Source organism: Lagenorhynchus albirostris, chromosome 12 (genome assembly GCF_949774975.1).
Source record: "Lagenorhynchus albirostris chromosome 12, mLagAlb1.1, whole genome shotgun sequence".
NCBI classification, from domain to species: domain Eukaryota; kingdom Metazoa; phylum Chordata; class Mammalia; order Artiodactyla; family Delphinidae; genus Lagenorhynchus; species Lagenorhynchus albirostris.
In genome coordinates this window covers 56,970,344-56,997,750 of record NC_083106.1, presented here as the reverse complement: position 1 = coordinate 56,997,750, position 27,407 = coordinate 56,970,344, and the positions used below count along the sequence as shown (strand labels likewise).

The 27,407-nt window shown below is 39.3% G+C and overlaps 1 pseudogene; it reads right to left on the bottom strand.

Moving 5' to 3' along the window:
• Positions 1-12,255: 12,255 nt before the first annotated feature.
• LOC132530863 (H/ACA ribonucleoprotein complex subunit 3-like) lies at positions 12,256-12,449 on the bottom strand (annotated as a pseudogene).
• Positions 12,450-27,407: the final 14,958 nt, after the last annotated feature.

Below are 27,407 nucleotides of genomic sequence, written 5' to 3'. Positions count from 1 at the left end.
ATTGAAAGCTTTTATGTGCCAGGCACAATTAAATGATTACATTCAAGAACATATAAGATATATTATATAAGATGTAGTTATATAAGATGTATATTATATAGTATATAACAAGTAGGTATGTAGCACATAATACACTCATAGAGATTTATACGTTAGGACGCACTTTCACATCCACTCTTCCCGGTGGAGGCTGCCATGCTTGCTTTATCCCCTGTGACCCTGCCACCCTGGGCAGCCCTGGTTAGATCCAGAGCCCTGGAGCCCAGCAAATGCTCTGGCAGAGGGAAAAACACCCCCAGATGTGCACCACCCTGGATGGTACCTCACCAACTGACGAAGATCCCAAGAGATATATTGTGACAGGAGTTATTGGTGAAGCAGGAAAGAGAGCAGCTAGAAAAGTAAAGGGCAAAGGTGGAGTCAAAGGCAAGTGCAACTGACAGAGTTGCCATCTTATCCTAGAAAAGGCCCCAGTCCTCGCTGAGGTCAGGCTCTTCAATCCTGGACAGCTTCCCGGCCTCTTCACCTTCCCATGGACCCTTAGAGTTGACTCCACGACCTGAGGTCCAGAACACACTCCTGTTTCTCCCCTCCTGAGACAGCCAACACACTGATTTCATGAAGTGAAATGTTATTAAACTCTCTCTGGATTAATCAGAAAAATCCAATCTCTTATCATTGAGAAAGAGACAGCAAAAAATAATCAATATCAAATGCTTCAATACTGGGAAGAAAAGGTTTTATTGTCCTGAACAGAATTCTGTTTTCAACTATGGAAGGAAAGAAAAACCTTCATACTTGGAAAGAGAAAGTGCTTTCTGCTTCCTCTCTCCTCCCCAACCTCGTTAAATCAAAATATTCGCAGCCAACAGAGCAACACGGCGTTGGCCATAAATGATCCAAGTACATGAGGTCTGTGTGTTTAACAGATTGTTCAGGTCCATTTAGGTCACTTTAGATTTTCATTTAAAACATATCACATTTTATTTACTATTTATATGTATACTACAGTGCTGCTAAAATTACTAAGTCTAGAGGGTGCTTGTAGCATGCTGGGGCCAGTCACAAGGTTCCGGCAGACCTGGAACGTGGGGCTTGATATCCAGTGGTTTACAGGGTGAACGTTTCTTTCCCAACACAACCCGCTCTCTGGAATTGTGTTAGGATGAGAGCATCAGCTCCTATTTTGTGAATCCATGTTTCATTTTAAAGTCACCCTCAATGCTCTGCTGCCACTGCAGGGAAATATATTAAAAATATATAAACAAACAAATATAAAGAGAATAGACTCCTTCTTGTGGCTAAAAGTTCTATGACCCTTATGTATGTTTTTCTTCTGTTCCGGCTAGTTGCACGTGTATTGGGACTGTGTGAATAACAAATTGGGAAGCAATGGTTCTTGCTTTAAAGGAAGAAAAAACATCTCTCCTGACTAATCTATAAATGTTGTTGCCACTTAGTTTTCTGTCTGATCCCACAACAGCAGGCAGAGTATCTCTTTTCCTCACCCCCCCATGCTCACACCTGCGTGTAGTAAGCTCCTAAGTGCCATTAGTAGAAAACACAATCTCTGTTTAAAAGATGATAACTCAGTTATTCCAAGATAGGAGGCTCTCCATTACCCTCAACACCTGCATAAATGCCAGGGTTTTTTAAAACAAGTGGGCTGGTATTTATTTCCAAATACCAATAGTATTACTACTACAGCTAGATAAATATCACATGACGTGAGGGATAACAAACATTCTGCCGTGACCTCCGATAGATATGAGTTTACAGAGATTAAGGTAGACAACACTGAGAAACTCGGGCAAGCAACGAACTTAAGATGACTTCCTCCCAACAGTGTGAAAAACAGTGGGAAATTAAAAAAAAAAAAAAAGCAAATGTCAAAAGTTTTGCAAAAATGACTTGTAGAGAATACTAGTACAACTATCAGTGTTAAATTAGACATCTCTGGAAGTGGATTTTGACTCAGACAATGAGATATGTATTTTGACACTGTACCGCTGAGATCAGTCTTTAAAAGGATGTGAAATTGGCAGGAGCACTTAAGATTAACAGTAAAGATTGGTAAGATTTCAGGGACATTGCTGCCTAAAAGGACCTCCCTTGTTGATAAGTAAAGTTCCTCCACTGCAGCTTTATTTCTGTGGGTTATAGTTTGTCTCTCATCAAAAGGCCTATGTCCCTGAGGAAAGCATTATCTACACTTTGGTGAAAATTATATTGTTATTTCCTCAGCTTAGCTTTCAACTGGAATATGGAAGAGAACAGGAGATCTTAAGAGCTATTCTTTAAGTAAAAATACATCTATTTTTATGTTGGAATCCCCAAAGTAACCATCAAAGTATAACTATGGAAGCCCATTTTCACCAAAATTTCCTTTTATACCAGATGTACATCCACAATTTCTGTTACCACATGCATAATATTTAATGGAATGTAAATGCATAATGAAGTGAAAAAAAGGTGAGAAGAATACTTTCGCTGGAGCCTGAAGACTGTGAGTTTGGCATAAGGGGGAAAAATCCAATGTTGGGAGTCAGGGCCCCTGGGGTTCAGCTCCAGCTTTGCCTCAACTGACTGTGTGACTACAGTCAAGGTTTTTGACGTCTCTGGAACAGAATCCTCTCCTCTGTTTAAAAAAAAAAGGAGGGGGGAGGCACTTATATGTCAAATCTGCCCTATCTCCCTCACAGGTTGCTGTGAGAATAGAAGTTAACACAAAGTCACAAACTTTGAAAAGTTAAAAATGCTATCCACATGAAAATGATTTTTATTAAAGTCTGAAAAGCATTACTTGGGGTCCCACACATATACACAGTGTTCCAGAGGACGATCCCCAGTTTTCACTTTCCTTCTCGCCCAAAGACAAGGTGTTATAACTGTATTTCTATGCATTTTCATCTCCTCTTATAAGAACACTGAGACAGACCAACATTTTCAGAACATTTAGAGATGATTCTCTTCTTGAATCTGTATTGACCAAGAAGTCTAAAATATTAATTTGACTCAAAATCTTGCAATGTTTTAATTTACACCAAAAACATACACAAAGTATGGCTTTCATTCTTTCAACACATGTTTTCTGAGCGCGTACCATATGCCAGGCTCGATGCTGGGCACTGGCCCCTCAGAGATGGTAGAGGAGGCGTTCACGATGTATTTGTTGCCAGTTATTTGAACCAAAACGGGAATGAAATGGGGTAAGAGGTGTTGTGAGTTAGTAAACGTCTTCATTGCAGACAAAGAAGAAAGGTTGCATTATTTTCGAATATGATAGTAACTCAAACTGAGCTTACAAAACGAACTGTTAACAAAATTAAACAGATACTGCACATGATTAGGGACCCTGCTTTTACAGGTACAAAAATGCTTCCAATATATTCAAGAAACATTTTTTTTCTCAACCATTTTACTCCTCCCCCATTTTTTCCACACTATTAACTTTTACTGTCTTATAGGTGACTGAGTAAAGGAAATTTTCAACTGTTTCTAGCTAAGTAATCAAAATTCCTACCTGGGTGGAGACCAAATTCAAAAGTTTTGTTGGGTTTCTGCAGCTCTTCTACATTCTGCTCTTCAATTGGGCTCACATCACATTTAGAACTTTCTTCTTAGGTGTCTTCATGATTCATTGTGAATCTCACTGGACTCATAAGAAGTGTACAGACATCCAGGGCTCCCATCGCAAGATCTCCTCACTGTCCAAAATATAAACATCAGCATTCTTGCTTTGAAAAATAGAAAAGTGAGGAATGTAATTGAAAATAACTTAATGCCTTCAGAAGTTTAAAAATTTTTAGCGGTTTTAATCATTATGTTAACAGAGATCTGTAACATATTCATTAATACAAAAGAAAAATCCTGTCCTATAACATCATTATCTTATTATTAATAAACTTTTGTTTGTTGGAACTGTTTTGTATAAAAGTGATTGAGACACAGCGGTCATTTGTGATTTTAACAGAAATTATTTTGCTGATCGAGGCTTCTGCCAGGATGTTACCCACACATAAACCACACATGTTTATCCACCAGAGGAAGTAGAATAGATACCGTGTGAGGATTTACCTTCTTTTACTGCCCAAAGAAAGAGAAAAAATGTCTACTGCCTTAGCAGTTTGAAAGCAAGTGAAACAAGCTTTTCACTTCCCAAAGCATTCTTCTTGTTTAGAACACTATGCAATTCAAATTCACTTGCCAGGATATAAAATCAGATCATTTAAGAGGTAGGGGGTGTAGGGAACAATTCAAGGAAAAAAGACTGAAGGAAGCCATGTGTCATTAATTCAGTTATAAATTATTAGCCAAAAGCAGCCTCTCAGCATTTGTATTTGATGAACAAAAATTGATTGCTTCAAGGGCATTTCAGTCTTTTTGATGTTCCCATCTTTTAGCCCACCACAAATCTGAATCCTTAACAGAATGATTATAGCATTATAGTAATCCTGAGAGCCAATACTAAAGGATTTGCAAGAGCAACGGAGATCAATAGTTTGAAAAAAGAATGTCTTTTTGAATTGACAGCGCTGTCTCGCCTGATCGTGAACCTGAACAAAATAAGTGGGGGCTAAGTACACAAACAATCGCACAGGCCGCACCGAAGGGCTGGAGGGGCGCAGACTCGCTGGCTTGAATAGGCCTGCGTGCTGAATATTTCTAAAGGATTAAATGCTAACTAATGGCAACCCAAAGATATTTTGCAAACAATCAGCTTCTCCCCAAAATAGTTAAGATAATACATTATGGGTCTTGGTTTGGTATTCAAAAGACTGGGTTCAGCGACAGGTTCAACATTTGCTTTTGCATAGCGTTTGAGATTATGGGAAATTGGATTAGAGGTAACGTTGTCTTAATGGCTATCTCCTTTGGGCCACTTTGAAATAGAGGATCCCCCGCAGCATTTCAGGATGGACTGGAGAGAACCATGCCCTTAACACATAATATATTAGAAAACCCAATGGGCCAGAATTGTTTAAAGACACAATTGCCCACGTCTACGGAATTTCCAAGTTGTAACATCATTTGATACCTCAAAAGACAGCGAAAGGCAGCTGACTGTTAAAGGCTCCTTGAACAATTCAGGGATTAGCATAAAATTATACAGAAAGGAGAGTAAGTACAGCCGTGGCACTTGCCCACCACAGTAGGGGCATTGTTAGGAAACGCAAATGGACTCAGTGAAAGTGTGAAGGCATCTTAACATTGTCTGAGGACCTGCATGTTTTAACATTGATGTATATATTTTCCAGTTCTTTGTTTCCTCAACAAGAGGCCAGCTTAGTCTACTGGAGTGAGGCGTCAGGAGACTTCAGATGGTACACATCTGGAGAACATCCCATGGAAAATTGTGAATGGCTAAGTAATCTCTTTCAGTACCAAGACAAGCAGTGGTAATTTATGGTTTAACAGACTACAAAACCTGCCATTAATCCTAACATAACAAACTTTAAACCAAATGATTTGGAAGAGTGAAATATACAACAGCAATTAACAGAAGGAAAGCAACTCTTCCGGATGACAGGAGTTTCACAGTCTTTCAAAGACAAAAAACCTTTTCTCTGACAGAGCTTATGTTTTCGGCCACTACATGGAATAGCTTTGCTGGCATTACACTGCTAGGATGGCGTTGATCCCCACATTTCTGGCATCTAAAAGAGTGGCTCAAATTAAAAGCATGTTAAAGTCACAATCCCTGAGAGTTGTGCTGGAGCAGATTAAACATTTTATTTGGAGGCTATGCATGATAACATGTGATCCTTAAAGTGAACCTTTTTCTCAAGCTGTTTAAAATGTTTTGTAGCTGTTCTTGTCTAAACGAATCAAAAGAAGGATAAGCAGGAACTGGCATAAATAATAAAAGGGGGCAGCCTTAAAAGGGGCCTTAAAAGGGGGCAGCAAAATTGATAGCTCTACAAATGGCAGCCACCTGTACCAGGAAAACTCAAAGAAAGAGAATAAGTATTTGAAGAGAAAGAATAATTGGAGATGTGACAGCAAAGAATAGAAATCACTCCCCAGGAGGTGTTTAAAAAGTTCTTCTCTCTCCTACTTAATCACTGTTCCCTTAAGCTCATAAATTAAAATGCAGTGTGTATGTTATATGCATTATAAGTATGAATACTCATGTAATCTAAAGCATCTTAACTTTGCCCAGCTTGTTTTCATACTGCCAGAGTCAATTCCATTAATGATATAAGAACAACAGAATCTTACAGTGAACTGTTCTCCATCACATTCTCTATACTTTTATTAAATTATCATAGTGATGATCTGTTACTTAAGGCCTGAACAAAATTTTTATTTCCCCAACTAATAAAGATCTACCATTCTTTCCTTTCGCAAAAGTACAACAGATATTTCACTAAATTTGAAAGAAACTTGTAAAAGAGTAAAGCACTTGCTGGTAATTTATCCCCAAGAGTGAAAATGGCACGACGTGATGTAGCCAGTTCAGTTATAGCATTGATACATTAAAATAAATGTTTTAAAGGAGGCTGTTGTGGAAAAAGAGATGTGCAGTTTCCTAACTGTTGAAAAGATACCATTTAATTCTATCTCTTCAGCAAATTAATAATTCAATTCCACCAACACGATCGGCATGAACTGGCCCTGTCAGAGAGATCCCAAGATGAATAAGACACTTCACTTCAAGGGTTTTGTAATCTAGTCGGGGTAGTCTATGTGCCATTCGTACTATGTTTTCATTTGTGCCAATGTCACCTAAAATCTGGCATTGATAAAAAAAATAAAATCCCTATATTTCCAAAGGGACTTGGGCATCGTTTATAAATGAAAGAACTGTATGTAAGTGATAAGAAAGCAGGGCGAGCCAAACCACGGCAGGCAACACCAACTTTCCCCAAATACTTCCCTTAGGACAATACATCCAAAGTATGTTCCATGGAACACTTGTCTCAAAAGGTGCTCTCTACAGAAGAAGGATTCCACGGTCAAATACTTTAGGAATGACTACAACCATACACCAATTGGAGAATCACGATGGGTAGCATTGTATAAAATCTTTTCATAAACCTTTAATAAAGAAATGAACTGTGTTTAATTTTCAGTATTTCACAGCATATGTGTACGTGGAAACCCTGAATTCATTACTCTCGTTAACATAACTGAAAACAAGGAATACACTTTGGGAAGCTCTGTTGAGGGCCACCCTCCTGCACCAAGTCCTTGGCTGGACCACAGTGAGGAAGTTTCTGCTCTGAGACTCAACTTCCACTGATACCGGAAACATTACACAGTTTCTTTCTTAAACACGAGTTAGCACCAACTATTACAAATATTCTTTGGGCACCTTTAAAATTAAAACTGGGTTAGAAATAAATGGATTTAATTAGTAATCATGTCAAACTTTCAGCACAATTATAAAATAAGACTGTTCCAAATTTACATAACTAAACCAGAAATGTTCTGTGTTCCAAGAGCTTAAAAAAAATTAACTGTTTGAAAAACACATGGATATCAAGTTCCACTGCACAAAAAACAAATAGCAATAGAATGACAGAGGTCATAGGTGAGTGATGGGGGCCCGTGGGTGGATGGCAATGGACTTATGAACTTCATTTCGAATCATCACTGATCAGAACCAAGAGTCTTTAAGGTTGCTACTCAGGTACCTTAAGTAAAAACAGAGAATTTTGTAGGCAGAGAATTCTTCATGAAATTGACGGGCAAGAATGCAGCTGGGTCTGCCAAGCCCCCAGGAATCCCATAGGTCAGCTCCCTTTAAATCTCTCTGAATCATATCTTGGCTTCTCTCATCTGCTCCATTCTTTTCTCTGGCTGCAGACAGGCTTTCTGTACTTCTCTGCACCAGTGGCCCAACATAACAGCCCTACAGCTCCCAGATTTACATATGACAGTACCAGCCACATGCAGCAACTAGAGGTCTCAGTCCCAAAGTCAAATTATTGGGAGAAAGAATGTGCTTGGTTCATTTCAGGACAGGTATCCTGACAGCCGTGACTAAAGAGACAGGTAACAGCATATAAATATGGGACTGCCAAGCGCCCACCTTGTGGAGCTGAGAGGCAGTTCCCAGGGAGCCATAGATAGCACAGGGGTTAAGAGGACTCTTCAAAAGTATCCACTGCTGATACTCTGACTATGGTTTAGCACTTTGTGTCCTGAGAAAACAGACAGGCTTTACAGTCCCACAGATATAGGAAGGTTGGAAAATGCCAAAACTAGCACTAATAATGGAAAGGCCCAAGGAGCAAATTAATAGAGCAGAATTGCAGTGGTTTATAGAGTATCAGAATCTCACTTCAGAGGAGACGATGTAATGAGAGTCCTTTTCCCCTCTTGTCTGACTGCAAGAACTAATTTTTTAATGAGGAAAACACCTTGAAGACGATCTTTTAGGTATGGTCCCACTTAATAATTGCTAACATTTTCTGAGACACTGTTCTACGTTTTTTAAGTGAAATAATTCAATTAATAGTCCGGACAACCCTACAATTAGGTACTAGTTTCATCCCCACTTTACAAACTATGAAACTGAGGCTCAGAAAGTTTAAGTAAATTTTCAAAGGTCACAGTGCTAGTAAACGGCAGAGCCAGGTTTTCAACCAAAGGCGTCACGGTGGACCCTCAGAGTAATCAGTCTGTCTGATCCAGAGTCCTAGAGAGAGGGAAACTGGTGTGTCCGGACCCAAGTGACCCAGCACCACCTCAACGGAAGTCTAGATATGACCCACATTTCTCATGAGATAAAATAAATATATTCCAATTAAAAAATGCAATTTAAATCAGTGTGCTAACAAAGGCTAGGGATCACACAAAATTTACTAGCAACCAAGACTAAAAATTATTGCCTCAGAAGGCAGTCAGGCACACATCCTGTATACCATATGTAGAGAGACACTCAATCCACAGGTCCCTGGAATTAAATTATTTCCTTAGTTCATAAGAATTGAGGAAGAAATTAAAAGAGTTTGTGTTGGGGTAAAAAAGCTTTCTAACCAGGTTTGTTCACTGGAGTTAAAGGACAGTTAATTTTTAAATATGTGCACTTAAGAACAGCGTTTGATCTGCCAACAAGTAAACCAAGAATTTTCAATAAAATGGAAAAAGTTTTAAAGTCTGGAAGTGATATAAAATTGTCATGAAAAATAAAATGTTTCAGTTGTGTGATAGCAGCTTGGTGCCAAGTCTGATAGACACTGTAGGAGCCAGAGATTTTCCAAACCAGGGGCATATGGTTGAGAATTGTTCTGTACAGCAGTCAGGTCTAGTACGGTACCCGCCTTTTAGGAATCAGCAGTTAGGAGATACTCGATTGTCAGTTTTCTTCTAGCTCCAGTTGGAAAAGAGAGAGGGGTACGAGGAAAGTTCTCCCTGTTTTTCATAGTCATGGTTGCAACCTCTGGACACACTGCCAGGTGACCTGGATGTGCTCGCCTACGGTTGGCCTTCCATTGTTCTCAAACAGTGCCGATGCTGCCAGTCAATACAATAATTTTCAAAGAGGTGAGTTTGCTCTTAACTCGACAGTCCTGTTGATGGAACCATGAAGGCAACGAAAGTTTCAACAGCTGGGGTGGGGAAGAAAAAGTTGCAAGATTAAGAGAAACTAAAGTTGGAAACAAATTCAAGGCGAGTTCTGTAGGACTGAACAGGAGCATATCAGGTAAGAGCAGAAACCTGAATAGGATTATCACAGGCTTCCTAAGGAAAGAGCCTGACTGGAATATGAGAATGCAGAATGCACCGTGGGAAGGCTTAAATGTAATTTTCCTCTCTGGTCCTCAGCAAATGAGCCTCAGCTTCAACCCCAGAGACCACAGCTAAGTACCCTGAAAAGCTCCACTTCAAGACGAGAAGGAATATTAATTAGAGAAACTCAGAGTTCATTGAGTATAAACTATTCACATCCTTATTAGAAATGAAATGTCCTGGTTAATAAAATTAAATCCAGTTACCATATAGACAATATACATATGGGTCACCAGTTTCCAAAGATAGGAACGCAAAACGTTACGCTCACTGCGTTACATGGAATAAACTTATCTGTCCCTCAGGCCCTGGAGGATCTCATTCTGCTTCAGGCATAACATCATTTACCACCATTTATCATTCAGCTAAAGATGTGTGAAATTGCTAGTTAACACAATTCCCTTCGACAGTCTGTCAGATTAAAAACCAGCTCTCCCTGTTTGTGATATGTGTCCTCTCTCTAAATTAATATATTATAACTGGAGTCAAAACCACATCTAAAATTGACATTGCCATATGATTAGGCAAAGGTCCATTACGTGTTCCAGAGCTCCGGGTTTCAGCCTTGCACAGACAACGTGCACAGTAACTAGGTCCACATTCCCTCCCTCTCCCACCCCTCTCTCCCCCTTCCTCTTCTCCAGGAACCCTTTGAGGACCTTCCCATTTTACCCCTTTTTCACTTGGCCTGCTTTCCTTATTCTGCCTTTCTTATGTCCCTCTGGATTGTGGTGTATCTTCTCCAGATTTGAATGTAAAAATCAGTTCAGAGAGAGTTGTTTGATAGAATTTGATAGCACTACTACTGGAAAGACCTGGGGGTGGGGAATGATTTAATGCTCTGCAGAAAAAAATCATCCTTCTCTACCAGCAGAAAGCACAACCCATTAGCATTCCAAACAGACTGTTCAAAGCTTTCAAACGAGGCTGAGCTGATCTTGCGCTCTCCCCAGGCACACACATCCCAGGGGTGCCTCCGACCTGGAGCCTCCGCACGCGGCTGGCACAGCATCTGGGATTTTATCACCACTGCAGAGAGTGAGTCTGGACGGACCCACTGCTGGTTACTCCAAACTTTTTTCGTGACTGAATGGCTTGATATGCATTAACTCGCATGGTATTCTTTGTAGTTGATTTTTGCAGATATTTGCTCTTTCGACACATTTGTATTACAAAGAGGAACATATGGCCCCCAAAAAACGATTTCTATATGTATAGGTTCCAGAGTTTTCAGATCTTTTTGTTTCTAATTTAGCTTTAAGAAAAACCTTTTTTTTTTTTTTTTTACACTTTAAAAGTGGTTTTTCTACAAGGAACCCATATAGTCATACTTAAAATTCCTTAAGGTCAATGAAGTTTGAGTGTGTACATTTTACTTCGGAGATAGAAAAATAATGTTCTTCAGGAGACTCCAACAAACAAGAAATACAAAGAATGGATTCCCATGGAACAAAGATGTACTGGGTTACCAGACCCATCTTGCCACTTCTCTGGCATTTCTCCTAGCCCCGCCCACCCAAACTCACACAGATCACCTCCACCATCACCACTAGGATTGTGACCACTGGGACTCAGAGACCATACTCCTTTGACCGTTGGAATGCACAGAGTAGCATGGGTGATGTGGAACTAATGGCAATAAAAAGTAATCCTGCCAAATCAAAAACAGAAAAGTGGGTGGACCTGTTGTGTTATGTCTCAGTCGAGGTATCCTGGCCCAGCTGGGGAGAAAACTGTAAAGATGATACCTATCTATTTACATTGTTTCAAGTGCTGAAAGGAGTACCCGATGACCTAAGGACAGAGATTTTCAGCTATGAAAATTATAGTTGCTTATAGCTACTTAGAGCAAAAACAGTTGAAGCAAACTTCACCCCATGATTTACTTCTATAATACAAAAACAGTTATAATAAATGTTATATTTCATAGGAAAATATCAAAACAAAATGGTTAAGTGCATGACTTCAAGGTCATTCTGCCCTGCTTTCAAGGCTGATTCTGTCACTCATTAGCTCATGACCTTGGTCTAGTAACTTATCCTCTCTAAGCTTCAGTCCTTGCATTTAGTTAATATTGAACAGATGTTAGCTACTCTAACTATTTAGAGTCATTTCTATGTTAGTAAAGAAGCATTCATACTGTTTTAGTCAGGGTAAGCAATGTTAGTTTGTATAACAAACAACTCCAAAATTTCAGTGAGCTTAGTTCAACAAGAGTGTTTTCTGTTCACGTTACAGGATGAGGTGTAAGGGTAGTACTTTTATTCTTTCAAATCATTTTAATAACCTGACAGTGATTCAAAGTATGAAAAGAAGATTTAAACTTCTTCCCTTTAAAAAGGATACTACTATGATTGCCTCACAACAAGCATGATCAAAGGCAATAATGAGACCGGATTCCAAAGAGCAAGGGTCGTAGAAAAGCTTCAGGGCTCACAGATTGAAGAGCTTGGTTTCAGAAAGTCTCTTAAGGGCTAGCAGGCAGCAGAAGAGACATGAAATTTTAAGACATCCTCAGAGAATGGGGCGCGGTTGCTGGGTCATGAGCACCTTGAAGCGTTTATTGATGGTGATTTGGTGTCAAGAATATTCGTCATCTGGGGAGAAGTGAACGGGATGGGTGGAGCAGGTCTGTTGTCCCATAGGGTCAAGTTTCTTCACCGTAAGACCCGGTCCCCCTGCTCTTTGAGGTAATACTGGAAAAACATGACCACACCAAAGTCAGAGGTTCCAATTCCATCCACAGCTGTCTCTAACTGACTAATGTAAGGGTAGTTCTGCTCACCAGTGTGGGACCCAGACTCCTCCTGTCTAGTACCTTCTCCATATTCTATGGCCTTGGAATCCATCACTGGATCTTCTCCAACCAGCCTACAGAAAGGAAGCTCAAGAGAGTGCAGAAGTAGCCTGCATCACTCCCACCACTTTTTCTTGGCCAGCATTTAATCATTTGGCCCCACCTGGATGCAAAGAGACTGGAGGATATAATCTAGCAGCATGCCCAGAAGAGAGGAGAACAAGGTTCTGAAAAGACATCCTCATTCTTACTAGTCATCCTTGGCACAAAGGGCGTTCGTAGGCAGGCTACTTGAGATGTAAAGATGAAAAGAGAAAGCAATGTCTTTACAGTCTATCAAAACAATGGCATAGTTATGATGTGATATTTTACGAGCACTAAATGGCTTGGCCCATAGTAGGTGCTCAAAAATTTTTAGCTATTTCATTAATTGTGGTATATGAATTTACAAATCTTAGGCACATTGTACACCAAGTACCCTGTGTGGGACCGTACAACATCCTTTCCACAGACCTTTCAAAACCTATGTATATGTTTCGTACTGTCCCTTTACTTGACTAAGAGAAAAACAGAATATCCTTTGCAATAAAAGGATAAAACCAAAGCCCTAAAGAAACATTAAATTCCATATTTTGTAATAATCCTGCTCCTTATTTCTCCCAGTCCTCAGCTCAGTTTCTCTTAGTTATTTTTCTGAGAGTCCTCAGAGTGGAAAAGAGTAATAGTGCGAAGGTATTTTATGTGACCTGATAACACTGTTGTATTATCCATCAAGAACATGATCTTCCTCAGTTTCTCTGTCTCATAGCTCTCATTTTAAAATGATCTAGAATTCCACTTTCTTTTGCGGAAGGTCCTAGAAAACCAATTAAAGAGAGAGTATCATTTCCAAGAGTAATATACCAACCAACCTTCACAAACATAGACCTGTTAAATAGAAAGAAAATATTACGTGATTCAAATCTAAAGGTGACTTGTATCTGTCAGGCCATTGAAATACACCAGCATATTTATTTCTTCCATGATGGTACCCTATAAGAGTTAACTCAGAAATGTGTCAGGAATTATGTTTATTTTACAGATGCTATCGTTATCAATGGGGAAAAACATCCCTTCAAAAAAGCACTAGTTGGTTTTTGTAAAAATTTTACCTTTTGAGTCTAGGATAGTTTGTTTCAATCACTTTCCAGCAAGAAGAATAAGCTACCTATATAATGTTGACAAAATGGAATCACAAAATAAAACTGAATTATCTTCCTAATACCTGTGATAAGACAACTCCAACTAACATATTCTGAGTATTTACCAGATGGTGGTCTGGATACTTTGAGGTAGGTTCTATTACTAACCCCATTTTACAGATGGGAAAATGGAGACCTGGAGAAGTTAAGTGACTTGTCTAAGGTGATGGTGCTGGTTTGGGGCAAAGCTAGAATTTGAATAGAGAATCTTGTTCCAGAGTCCAAGTTCTTAACCACAACCAGTCATTAAAAACTAAGGGGTGACAAACTCTCTAAAACTGATACTCAATGCAATATGTTAAATCTTTCTCATGCCACTTCTGTGTAGAAAAACAACTACTTGGTATTCCAAGCCAATGGCTGATCCCTAGTCCTGGATATAGGTGGAAAAGTGATGCAACTAAGGAAACTGTTTACTAGTTTCCTCCTGTCCCCACTCTCTACCAAAAATACCTCTCCCTGAAAGTGACTGTGTGCTCCAAGCATCAGACTGACTCTGGACAGTATGGAAATTTGATGAGGGCAAAGAGAAACCAAGAACTCCATCGTGTTATCTCCCAAAGGGGTTTAGGTGGGCCAGGATGACAGAGTCACAGGCTCTTCAGTAGTTCATGTTCTTGTGCATCTTGAAGACCGAATTTCCTTGCTCAGATCCCTGGTCCCAATTCCAACTGAGGAAGGTGGCTTTGACGTGAAGTCGCACAGCCAACATCTAGGAGAAGGAGCCCCGCACAGCCAGCCTGCTGGATAGGGCTGGGGTGTCTTCCGCGGAGGATGCTGTCCCTCTCCCCTCCCCATGAATAAGCAAAGCTCAAGCTTACAGCAAGCCACAGAGGGGATGTATTTTCTCCAATTTTTACAATATGGGATAATGGATAACGGATGGATTGCAAAAGAAGATACTCAAATGTTCTTGGTCCTGTTTGCTTTTTGCAGTTGGTGTTTGCCTTGCAAAGCATGAAAGCCTGTTGGGTGTTTTGTTTTGTTTTGTTTGGGGAGGGTTTTTTGGTACATTGAAGGGTATTAACGTTTTATGGAGAGGAGATGGATTGGTCTTTTTGAAGTGCTCGCTGTGCTATTATTGCTCAAAGAATGAAATCAGTTCCGCATTAAGCGGAGGCTCTCATGGTAGCCTGGGAGGCAGAGGCACATCATGTTTCCACTTTCTGAACTCAAGGCACACAGCTCAGAGAAAGTTGTGGGATAGCTCAGATCTGCTTAGAACAACTTGCAAATTAGTAGCTATAACTGGATCAAAACTACCCAGCTGTTGTTTGTTGCTAAATGTGTGCCACACAGAGAAGCCCCTCTTATCCCCAGTGCGAAAAAGGCCTCAGTCAGACTGCAGGTTAGACAAGACTGAGGAGCCCTCTCAGAGAGTCTGCCACTTTTACACAAACTTTCCAAATTACTGTCTAATGAGAAAACTTGAGAACCCTTCAAAAATGCACTCAGCCATAATTCAAAAAGATACATGCACCCCAATGCTCACTGCAGCACTATTTACAATAGCCAGGACATGGAAGCAACCTAAATGTCCATCAACAGAGGAATGGATAAAGAAGATGTGGTACATATATACAATGGAATATTACTCAGCCATAAAAAGTAATGAAATTGTGCCATTTGCAGGTACGTGGATGGACTTAGAGACTGTCATACAGAGTGAAGTTAGTCAGAAAGAGAAAAACAACTACCGTATGATATTGCTTATATGTGGAATCCAGAAAAATGATACAGATGAACTTATTTGCAAGGCAGAAATAGAGACACAGAGGTAGAGAACAAACATATGGATGCCAAGGGGGGGAAGGGAAGGAGGAATGAATTGGGAGATTGGGATTGACATATATACACTACTATGTATAAAACAGATAACTAATGAGAACCTACTGTATAGCACAGGGAACTCTCCTCAGTGCTCTGTGGTGACCTAAATGGGAAGGAAATCCAGAAAAGAGGGGATATATGTATACGTATAGCAGGTTCACTTTGCTGTACAGCAGAAACTAACACAATCTTGTAAAGCAACTATACTCCAATAAAAATTAATTTAAAAAAAACGCACCCAGCCATTCAGAGTGAATGAAGGACACACTATCTTCCCTTGCTCTTCCTCATTGTCATGCCCGAAAGCTGAGCAGAGTTAAGTGCCACGATGAAACACAGCCCCTTTTTGTTCTCTCTCCTGCCTCTACTCTCTCCCTCAAAACTCTCTGGCCACCCGTGTCCTCGTCATGGCAGTTTCACAGCTAAGATTTGCTCCCAGTCTCACAGCAGTCTAGGATTTCCCAGGGCATTCAAGGGTCTGAGGCCCACTACTCAGCTATATGTCCACAGCTTTACCCTCAACCAAATTATGATATTTTATTTTTTACAAAACGAAAGCTTTGTAAAGTCTGACTTGTGACCCAAGTGACCTAGAGTAAATCATAGAGAAATCTCAGAGCCTCAGGTTCCTCATCTGTTAAATGAGGATAATAACGTTTGGGGGAAGAGCAAACATGAAAATCCCATGATGAGGTCCCAGCTTGTGGCAGGCCCTCTGCCCTTTGTCTATTGCCCTCGTGATTAATTTCATGCCCTGAACACCATGGAGTTCTTCATGCATGCTGGGAAAGTTATCCAACCAGAAATATTTAGAGCCATTAAGGCCACCCCCAAATTTGCACATATTTATATGAACTTAAATGTTCAATAGCTCATTTACATTTCTTAAATCGTATAATTTTATCAATAGAATAAATAACATTGAGATGGAAAATGGGTTAAAGACATTGTTACCCCAAACTTCACCCCCTCAAAGGGTTTTATTCATCAATAACATCTTGACCAAAGAGCAAAATTTCCTTAAAACACTAAAAAGAGAAGAGGAGGAAATAATAAGTGATCCACTGCCATTTCCCTACCTTTTCTTCAGGATGGCTCCCTGTTCATCACTGGTAGGAGGCTACCTCTGGGACCCAAAACCAAATCATCATATCAGTAGAGTAAGAAAACAGTAAATTTCTGTTTCTACTCTAGGCATCGGAACAGCATATTTTATAGTGGACTACAGATGCTAAGTTATTTGAATCTTCGTTCAGATGTTCCTAATTTACATTGTCTGTGGCAAATAAAAAGATAAGTACAATCCATATTGCAAATGTATCATACCATGATAAATCTGTAGCCTTCTTTCTTGGGTCTTCTCCACCTCATGGAATTTATATTGAGGTCATAATAATGTCAGACCCACACTATGAATATCTTCCTGCTAATTAAGCCTAGTTTTTAAAACAGTGCACATGTATAAAGACAGTATTATGGTATTCTTGATTATACCCTAAATAATTCTGTAAGCATAAAACATGCTGAATAATATTGGAATTCCACTAAATAACTGCAATAAACATAAAACTATCATATACATTCCAACAGTTTTTTTTTCTTTTTATGAAGAATGCTTTTGATGAGATGCAACATCCTTTGGAAAAGAATCCCTGAATAAAAAAAAAATCCATAAATATTAATTCTGATTTCCGTTTAATCCTAGAAACAAAAATTACAGAATTTAGCTCAAAGAACAATATCAAAACAATAATGATTATAATAATCATAGTACTAATCATAACAAATAATATTTGAGTTCTGAGCTAGTTATGTCCTAGGTATGATGTTTCTATGCTTTGAAGACATTACTCTTTTAATCCTTCCATCAATCCTATAAAGTAGGGACTCTTCTTATTCCCATTTTATGGTCAAAGATACTGAGACTTAGAGAGATCAAGTTCTTTGCTCAAGGTCATATTGCTGGTATAATAGAATGCAGATTAGCAAGATTTTGGCTTTGAGGTCACATTTTAAATGCTTGGTCTTATGAGTTCTTAAAATGCTTGGTTTTATTTGTTTTCTGCCAGAAATGGCGGAAAATTTCTCCAGTTAGGCTTAACCTATCTCATCAACTCTTTTTTTTCTTTTTTCTTTAAAAGGACCTAGTAGACAAATTTACATTGGTGGGTCTTGTAGGCAAAGTTTCAGTAGCTATAGTAACCATGTAATGTGAATGTCCAAGAATCAGGCTCTGATTCCAGGTCAGATGTGTTAGTCCCCAGGACACAGTTGGACACCTACAACCTCTGAGGCTGGTTTTCCTCCTATTACTCCCAGCCAGCCAGCCCCACCTCACCTCACATCCTGCCACGGTGTTCAGAGCTTGTCCACTGGGAGAGTTTCTCAGAACAGGGGCGGCAACAACAGGCTCCCCATTTTAAACATGTTCTTACAAAACCAAGGCAGCTGATGGGGCAGTGTGGCATTCCAAACTGTTCTTCTGACATTTTAAAACATTGATTCAGAATCCAAAGCTTAATTTACATTCAGTTTGGCCATGTTTATGGTTCTGAAGAGTGTGTCCAGCTCTGCAGCTGTGTGACAGAGTCTGGCTGGGGGGTGAGGATTGTTACTCCCGTACCTGTGATGGTCACCTGCACCTGTGACATGCACATGAATCTGGGACAGTCCCATGGGTTGATGGGAAAGTGGAGAGCTGGGTTCAGAGTACTTGAAATTGTTCAGTTTCATTCAAACGAACAATCTCAAATTTAGTGAACAAAATTAATAATTAAGATACACCCCATGTGCTAGAGACACTAAAATGCGATTTACTCACCTTGACATACAAAAAACGACAAATCAGATTTCCCTGTAATTTAAATTTTAAAAGCTAATGCTATTTAAAAAAAAAAAACCTAAAAGGCTGATAGCTTCATGAAATTACATTTCTCCCCACACCATCATCTCAAATCTTAGTGTAATTAAGCAATCTGGTAACTTTTATGTAAAGCAATTTGAATTGTGTGAATAGCCTCTGTGTCACCCCACACCCCAGGCCATCACCACACACACACAAATCTCACACTTAACAAAAAGGAAATGACTCCTTGGAGAAAAATGGAAACATTAGCAGAGATCTGTACAAATGATTTTTTCTGATCAATTATAATTTATTAAATAGGATTTGGTCTGAAATAGATATTGCAAGGTTTGGGGTGCACTGATTTTTTTTTTAATATTTAAAAGGTTTACATTCTTCATACCCTTCACAGAATCTTCTTTCCAGGGGATAAATGAAAAGGAAAATGCAGTTCGATTCATTTCTTTCAATACAGCACACCAGGACTTACTCATTTAGACCCCAGACAATGTCCTCTCTAGTCTCCTCATCCCTGGAGCCTGGATGGAGGGAGACTCTCTCAATGTATGCTCAGCCACCAGCTACCACAAGTCACTTAAGTAAACACAGAGGCACCTTGGTGAAAGCAATTGCATGGTCTGAATACCATCAACTGACACTTCTATTCAGTGACCCTCTCAGGTCTCAGAAATGGTCTTTTCAAATTCCAGGTCTTGAGGTATCGATTTCAATCAGCAGCTTTTCCTAAGAGCATCATTTCAAAAATAGCCCTGTCACAATTTCTACCATCTCATCTTAGTTTCATTTGGGCTTTGTATTCCTATTTGAAACCATTCAGCGAAATGACACCAGAGGCATTGATTCAACTTCATGCATAGGCAATAGAATTTATTCTCCTGTATATGAGAAAACATTGATATTTCAGTTTGGGGGAGGGAGGTTTCAGGTTTATACAGTCTAGTTACTTGTTTTTTCTCTTTTTGAAGAAATAAAAACCTCAAATTAGACCAATCTCATCACAAAATTCTCATGCTTACTGCTAAACTGGTGACTTAAATCAGTCAGCATCAATTCTATCCTTTCAGGTTCTAACAGGGATAGAATAAAAAAAAAATTAAGATGTGTGGCAAAAAGGAACGAAATTGAGTTATTTGTAGTGTGGTGGATGGACCTAGAGTCTGTCATACAGAGTGAAGTAAGTCAGAAAGAGAAAAACAAATACCATATGCGAAAACATATATATATGGAATCTAGAAAAATGGTACTGATGAGCCTAGTGGCAGGGCAGGAATAAAGACGCAGACATAGAGAACAGACTTGAGGGCACAGTGGGGGAAAGGGAGGCTGGGACAAAGTGAGAGAGTGGCATGGACATATATACACTACCAAATGTAAAATAGGTAGCTAGTGGGAAGCAGCCACATAGCACAGGGAGATCAGCTCGGTGCTTTGTGTCCACCTAGAGGGGTGGGATAGGGAGGGTGGGAGGGAGACGCAAGAGGGAGGGGATATGGGGATATATGTATACATATAGCTGATTCACTTTGTTATACAGCAGAAACGAGCACAACATTGTAAAGCAATTATACTCCAATAAAGATGTAAAAAAAAAATGTGTGGCAAGTGTGCACACATGTTGTTAAAGTAGAAAACATGAAATGATGAACTATAATTCCAATGTAAATTTTTTACTAATTGGCTCCTGCCATCTATATGATATTCCATTTTTCTCAAGCTGTAGTTATGAGCTGCCTAACGACTATTTATTTGATGACAGTGATCAAAAGAAGGCTGACACCCATCCGTTCATTTTGCAGTGAGAATGTGGAGGTCAGAGTCACCCGTAATCTTATTGGTTAAAAATTCTTGGATTGCCCTGATAACTCTCCCATGACAAATAAATTCAGATTGTTTTTCTATAGCAGGGGCAAAACAAAAGGAGAGAAACCTACTTACTTTTTATGCTCTAAACACTGTAATATATACTTTACACATGTTCTTTTGTTTAATCTTTACATAGAGCCTTTAAGGAAGTAATATCACGTTTTACAAATGGCGAAACAGACTGATATTAAGTAACCAGTCCACATCATTAGTAAGAGGCAGAACTGGGATTTGAATCCAGGACTTCAGAACACAAATACAGGCATAGTTTTTGCATCTACGATGTACCAGGTGTTACGTGAGATGAGGGGCATTTACAGTTGAACAATATATGGTTCCTGTCCTCAAAGAGCCCATATTCAAATAGAGGCAAATACAAGAAAATGACTACAACTGAAAAAATAGAGGAAAAGGTCTAAGGTTAAACATTAGCATACTGAAAACAGAAGTATATTAAAAGAATAATTCTCTGAAGCAGGTTTTGGCCAGGAATGCAAAGATGTTTCAACATTTGGAAAGAATATTTCAAATTAGGAAATTAGAAAGAAATGTACTATTATCTTGAGTGCCAAAAAGGCACTTGATAAAATTAAATATCTGTTATTGATGTTTAAAAATGTATTAATATAGAAATAAAAAGAAAGAATTGCAAATATTAGAAAAGAAATATTATTGTTTATACAGAAAATCCAAAGGGATCAACTAAATACTATTAGACATAAGAGTAAATAAAAGATAAGTGGTACAAGATATATACACAAAAATTAGCACTTTCCTATACACTATCAATTCCAAATTAGAAAAAAATAGTTATAGAAAAAGGTCCACATGTTAATAGTTCACAAAATTATTGAGTACCTGGGAATAAAGTCAAGAAATGTACAAGACTACATGAAACAAGGTAGGAAACTGTTAAAGGACAAGGATATAGTCTCATATAATATTGGGGGAAGAGTCCACTTTTACAGTGTCTTTGGAAGGCAACTGGGTAGTCTGTCTCAAAATTGAAGATACTCTTCGACCCAGCAATTTTACTTCTAGGAAACTATTCTACAGAAATTCAGTCACAGATGCAAAAAGATCTATTTGCAAAGATGTTTATTGTATGTATGTACATATGTAATGTAAAATAATAAACAAAAATTGGAAAGAAATAGATATCTATCAAAAGGTGAATAGCTAAGTAAACCATGGCACATCCATACTATAAAATATTATATATCCATTAAAGAGACCAAGAGATATATAGATACTGATGTAGAAGGATGCCCATGATACATTGTTAAATGAAAAAGAAAGATCGAAAAATTGTGTGCATTCTCTTTCTTACTGTACACATTTCTGTATTGTGTCCATTTTTTTAACTCACCTATTGCTTTTGTAATTAAAAAAACAGGACTACAACTTACTGAACTCTTGATAAACATGATAAGAGAAGTATGAACCAAGTACAGTGAGAGCCCAGAAAGGAAGTGTAAAACGTTCCCAAAGGGAGTTGGACTTCAGGCATCACTTGAGAACTCTGTGCCATGAAGGATGAAGAGGAACTTTCTTAATAAAGAATGGCTGTGGAGCATTCCACACAGAGAACAGCCCATGCCAAGACTAGGAGAGTGAAAGGCATGGTGCATTCCAGGAAGATTGAAAAACCCAGTGCAGCAGAAACCTAGGGTGTCTGGGGGGACAGATGGAGAAAAGACCAAGAAGGTAGTTTGGGGCTCAGTTGTGAAGCAGCTAATGTAACAAGCTCAGGAATTTACATTTCCCTCAGCCTCAATAAGACACAAAGGGCCTTTTTAAGTACGTGAACAGCATAAATTCTGGAAGAAGACCCTGTCAAGAGCAGGGGGATGTATAGAATGATGGAGGAAAGTTTGAGGGGAAAGAGGGAGATTTTGGGAAGAAAAGACAAAAGTTGAATTTGTGGTAGTATCTCACACAATGACAGGGTAAGATTAGGGAAAAGTATTCTTGAAATGGATCTAAGTCATGTAATATAACTTAGAAATATGGAATATACATAAGAAGTGCAGAAAGAGGCCCTGGGAAAATTAGGAGGCAAGGTGGATTTAAGAGGGGAGCAGAGGTGGGAGGCATGCTGCTCATACCCACAGAAGCCAGAAACTGCCCCCAGGGTGTCACATACACAGCATCTCCTTCAGTATTCAAGTAACAGGGGAACATCATTTACACGGATGAGACTTCGGGTCTCAAAATCAGAAGATTGAAAGCAAGTTGCAACCCTTCCCCCATAAAGAAAACATGAAGCAGGACTTCCCCGGTGGTCCAGTGGGTTAAACTCCAGGCTCCCAATGCAGGGGGCCTGGGTTCGATCCCTGGTTGGGGAATTAGATCCTGCATGCCACAACTGATAAGGCTGCACGCCGCAAGGAAGATCCCACCTGCCGCAACTAAGACCTGGCGCAGCCAAAATGATAAATATAGATAAATAAATTAAATATTTAAAAAAAATAAATCATGAAGCAACTGTAATGTTTATAGAATCCAGAATGTTATTATGGGTAGCACAAGCCACAGGAAGTTTTATAATATTGACTGTAGAACAAGATGAAATAACCTGAAATACATCACCATCATTGGTGAGGGAGCGTGTAGTCACTCATCCAACAGACACTCACCTTGTTTCTATCATGTGCATGTACTGTGCTGGGGGCAGGGCTGCAGAAGGATACGGAACGGTCCCTGTGATGAGGGTCTTTGCTGTTAACGAAAGAGCCCAGATAAACACACTAGAGAACTGCTGCCAAGCTGGCTGAGAACATCAACACAGGGAGTTCAGAAGAAAAGTGAATCCCGGTCCATCGGGGGATGGGTCAGTCAAGGGGAGGCCATGAGAGGTGGGCATCCGAGGAGGGGCAGCACAGGGGGCAGTGGACGAGGAGTAGCAGGGCATCTGGGTCCTCCTTCACCTCTTCCCCTGACTGCGGACCTCTTGACTCTGGGGCCACACGTGTTGTCTGTATTGCCAGTAGCGAGTTAATATCAACCATGGAGGCACTGGGTACATGTTAGTTGGACGCTGACTGGATGACAAATGAAGGAGATGTGGAAAACTGCATGATCGTTTTCTCAGAGGCCCGTAACAGTATACGCCAACTTCTGTCGTGCACTTGCTGTCCATGGAGGGCTCCAGGGTCATTGCTTCGTTGAATGTCCACCGCAGCTTTTTGAGATACGGAGCCCCAGCATTCTCATTTGACAGAGGAAAGTCACCTGGTTCATGAGATAAGCAGGCAAAGACATAGATCTATTTTGAGATATTGGGAAGAGATACTGAGGTGTTTCAGGAAAGCAAGGACTACAGAGCACCTAGTCTTCAACTCAGAGTGGGATTTAAGTCGCTCTCAGGATTTAAAGCAGCAGCTGTGGGGGTTGAGTTAAGAGTAGCTGAGCAGTAAAGAGGCCTGATGAACTGAAGGCTGGCCTCATCTGGGAGACCGTGTGTGCATGTGTGTGTAGATATGTACCTAAGTATGTGTCATATGAACACTAGCACACTTAAACATCTCCAGGAGGAGCTGAGAGGAGTCAAAAGAGAGAGGAAAAAGATGAGGGCAAGGTGATGAAGAGAGCTGTGGAAGGGCTGAAGGCTGGGAGTGTCCAAAGAGAGGCCTCAGGACTTTGAGACACAAGGACAAATTTTCATGCCTGATCTCAGTCTCTTTCTTTTACAAAATGCCACATACTAAGTGGCAAGAAGTTACTGTTAATTGTTGTAAGGTGCGAGAGTTATATATACATATTTTGTTATATATACATATTTTGTAAGTCCTCATTTAGTCATGGTCACTGACGTAAAATGACATGATGTCTGCAGGATGAGGGGAACTTGAGAGAAGAATAAAAATTTGGAACAATACAGTATGACATACAGTCTCTAAAAAAGGAGACCTGGCCGTAAACCAACCAAAGGGGATATGAAAAAGTGATACAATTCTCTGTCTTATTTCCTTTTGGGGACTTTAAATGGAGCAACATGGACATTTCAGTGTCCATGAAAGAAAAATGAATTTCAAAAATAAAACATTCTATCTCTTACATTAAAAGACATTTTCTACATATTTTACCTTTATGCAGAAAAAACATCAGGACTAATTACATAGCAGATGTGGGTATTAACAAGGTACACAGGTAACTGAAAGACATATTTAAGTAGTATGAAGACTTGCTAACCTTCCCACCACTTCTCTCCACCCTGCGGAAAAAAAAATTTCTTAGCTATTGATAACCTTTAATTTTGTAACAGAATTGTAAATGTTTATTAAAAAGGTGTCTCTGAACTTTTAAATTTAAAAATAGGTTTAGCGTGGCACCATAGACAAACCCCATCTTGCCAAATTAACAGGGCATGTGGCTAACACAAGGGCTGAAATTTGAAATTAGAAATGTAGAAACTCACTGAATAATGAACCTCAGTTATTTTCTGGATGATTCTTCTCACATTAGATCTCAATTCCCCATTCCTGAGTGAACTCTGGAGATCTTAACCATAGAAAGAGTCTTCAGGTTCAATGTTTTAAAAAATACACACACACACACACACACACACACACACACACACACACACACACACACATATATATATATATATATACACATACATATATAAAATACAAAGCTATCAGAAAATCCTCACCAGTTACTGAGAATGATTTCCTTATGGCTTGGGAGATGCTGCCAAGATTCCCTTTAAGGTTTACTTAGATGGCACTCAAGTCAGATTCCCATATGGAATTACTCCCCACACAGGAGCCTGACCTGGGGGAAGCTGAACAAAGAGGAGATTATTTACAAACCCCCAAAGCAGGGGCTGTTTTACATTTCTCCCACCCTGGATCTAATTCCATCGGTAAATACAGCACATATTAAGTTATAAAGCATAATTATGAAAAGGCCAAAAAGTGCTACAGAGGATCGACCCTCCTGATACTGGGAGGCGGAGGCCAGGGACCAGGGATGGCTGGACAGGCTGCCTGGGTTGCTGGCACCCAGGAGTTACCACCAACACAGAGGGAGCCAGAGACAGACCGATGCCTGCAAGCTCATACCATGGCTCAAGGACACCTTACGGGAATCGTCTGTGTTCTGAGGGGCAGTCTTTCTGTCAGATAACTTTTGGGCGGTTTCTCTTCATGTGAGGAAAATACATAAGGTGGTAGTTGTAACAGCCCTCTAAGGCTCTCCCTGCAGAGTACCCTTGAAACCAGGCCCTGAAATAATACAGGTAATACTGACACACAGGGGTTCTTGGTAGAGTGGGCTTTGGTTGGTCTTTATCCAAAGAGGAAGGAAAATTTTCCGTGAAACAAAACAGTATTTAATGACAATCATGAAAAAGTACTACTTTTGTTTTGGCTCATATCTTGAAAATATTGGATGAAAAAAATGTATAGTTTTTACTTACTATTTAACCCACCTGTATTTTGTTAATTGAGAAAGACACAATTTTTTTTTTTTCAACTATCACGGGGCTCCTGTGAGGATAATTTGCCTGTAGCTTATTTAAGCCCTGGACTTTTCTTGGGATCACACTTATTTAAGAGAAACATCAGAACACTCATTCAGCAGGAAGGCAAACTATCGTGCAAGGAAGAAGCAGTCTCGGCCTCTGTCTTCTTTGGACCCGTCGTCACGTGTCAGTGTGATAATGGAGAATGAGCTGACCCAGCCCAAACACCACGCATCGGGCTACTGGAACCACTGCTGACTGGATTGAGGGACTTGTTTTCTGCAACCATTTAGACAATATTTTCTTTCACTTCCTTGATTTATTTATTTGTTTGTTTATATAAAGAAAGCAGAATTAGGTAAGGTAGTGTTGTGGAGTAAACCTGCCTGGGTTCATCCTTCATCTCCACCACTTACTTAAGCTGTGTCACTAAGTTACTTAATCACTCTGTCTCCCTTTCCTCATCAATGAAATAGAGCATATTGGTATTTCCCTCTGTGATGGTCTCTATCCAGATTTCAGTGATAATCTGAGCTTGGTTCAATGCCTGGCACATGATGATTCAATAAATGCTTGTCATTTTAAAGAATTTGCGCTTTCAAAGCGCATCAGGAAAATCAAAGACCCTCCGTATGTGCTTTCCTATAATGTCCTTCAATGAGAAAGATTCTGGTGTCTATCCCATGTGGGGCATATAATATGAATTCCATAAATGTTGTGAATTAATTTGGAAGTGCAGTTATTTTGAAGTGTAAAGTAGGTGAAAACAATTTTATTTTCAGAAATGAAAGCACTAAAACAAGTATTTAAGGGATCATGTAGGAAAATATCTGATAAATGCTGTAATGTTAATGGCAATACTTTGTGCAGCTTTGTCAAAAAGCTTAATGAAATACAAATAACATTTCCAATGAATTAAAACTATATCGTGTAGCCTTGTTGAATTGGCTAATGGTTGACAACTTCTGGAATACATCGAGGTAAATCAGAAATCCCTGGAGGCGGATTTCCCATGTTGGGGGCATGAAAATGAAAAAAGAGAGAACCACCTGGCAATCTATTTTTTGTTTGACCTTAATTCCTAATTTCTAAATTTTAAAAATACTTTGGATTCCAAAATAAAAGTTATTCAAGCTATGTTTTTAGATATTCAAAACTAGATAATCAATAGACTATCTAATTTAGATAGTCTAAATTAGACAATTTATAAGGATTTGGCCATATCCATGAGACAATTTAGACTATCTAAAACTAGTTTTAGATATTCAAATTAGATAATCTCAATATTATAGGTTTTATTTTTCCCCCTTGGACATTAAACATGTAACCTATACTTTCAAATTTCTCACTTTATTTTAGCAAAGTGGAGACCAAAGAAGTCCTGCTTAAGATGTTCTAATAAAAAATTGAGAAACCATTCTCCAGTGTCTAATGAAAATCAGATCCGTTACCTAATAGTTACTGTGCATATGTGTAAGCTTCTATTACTAGGTCTCTTAAAATGTGTGTGTGTGTGTGTGTGTGTGTGTGTGTGCGTGTTACCCATTTCAAGAGAATCTAGAGCTAAAACAATCCTTATTTCTTTACATTGCTAGTCTT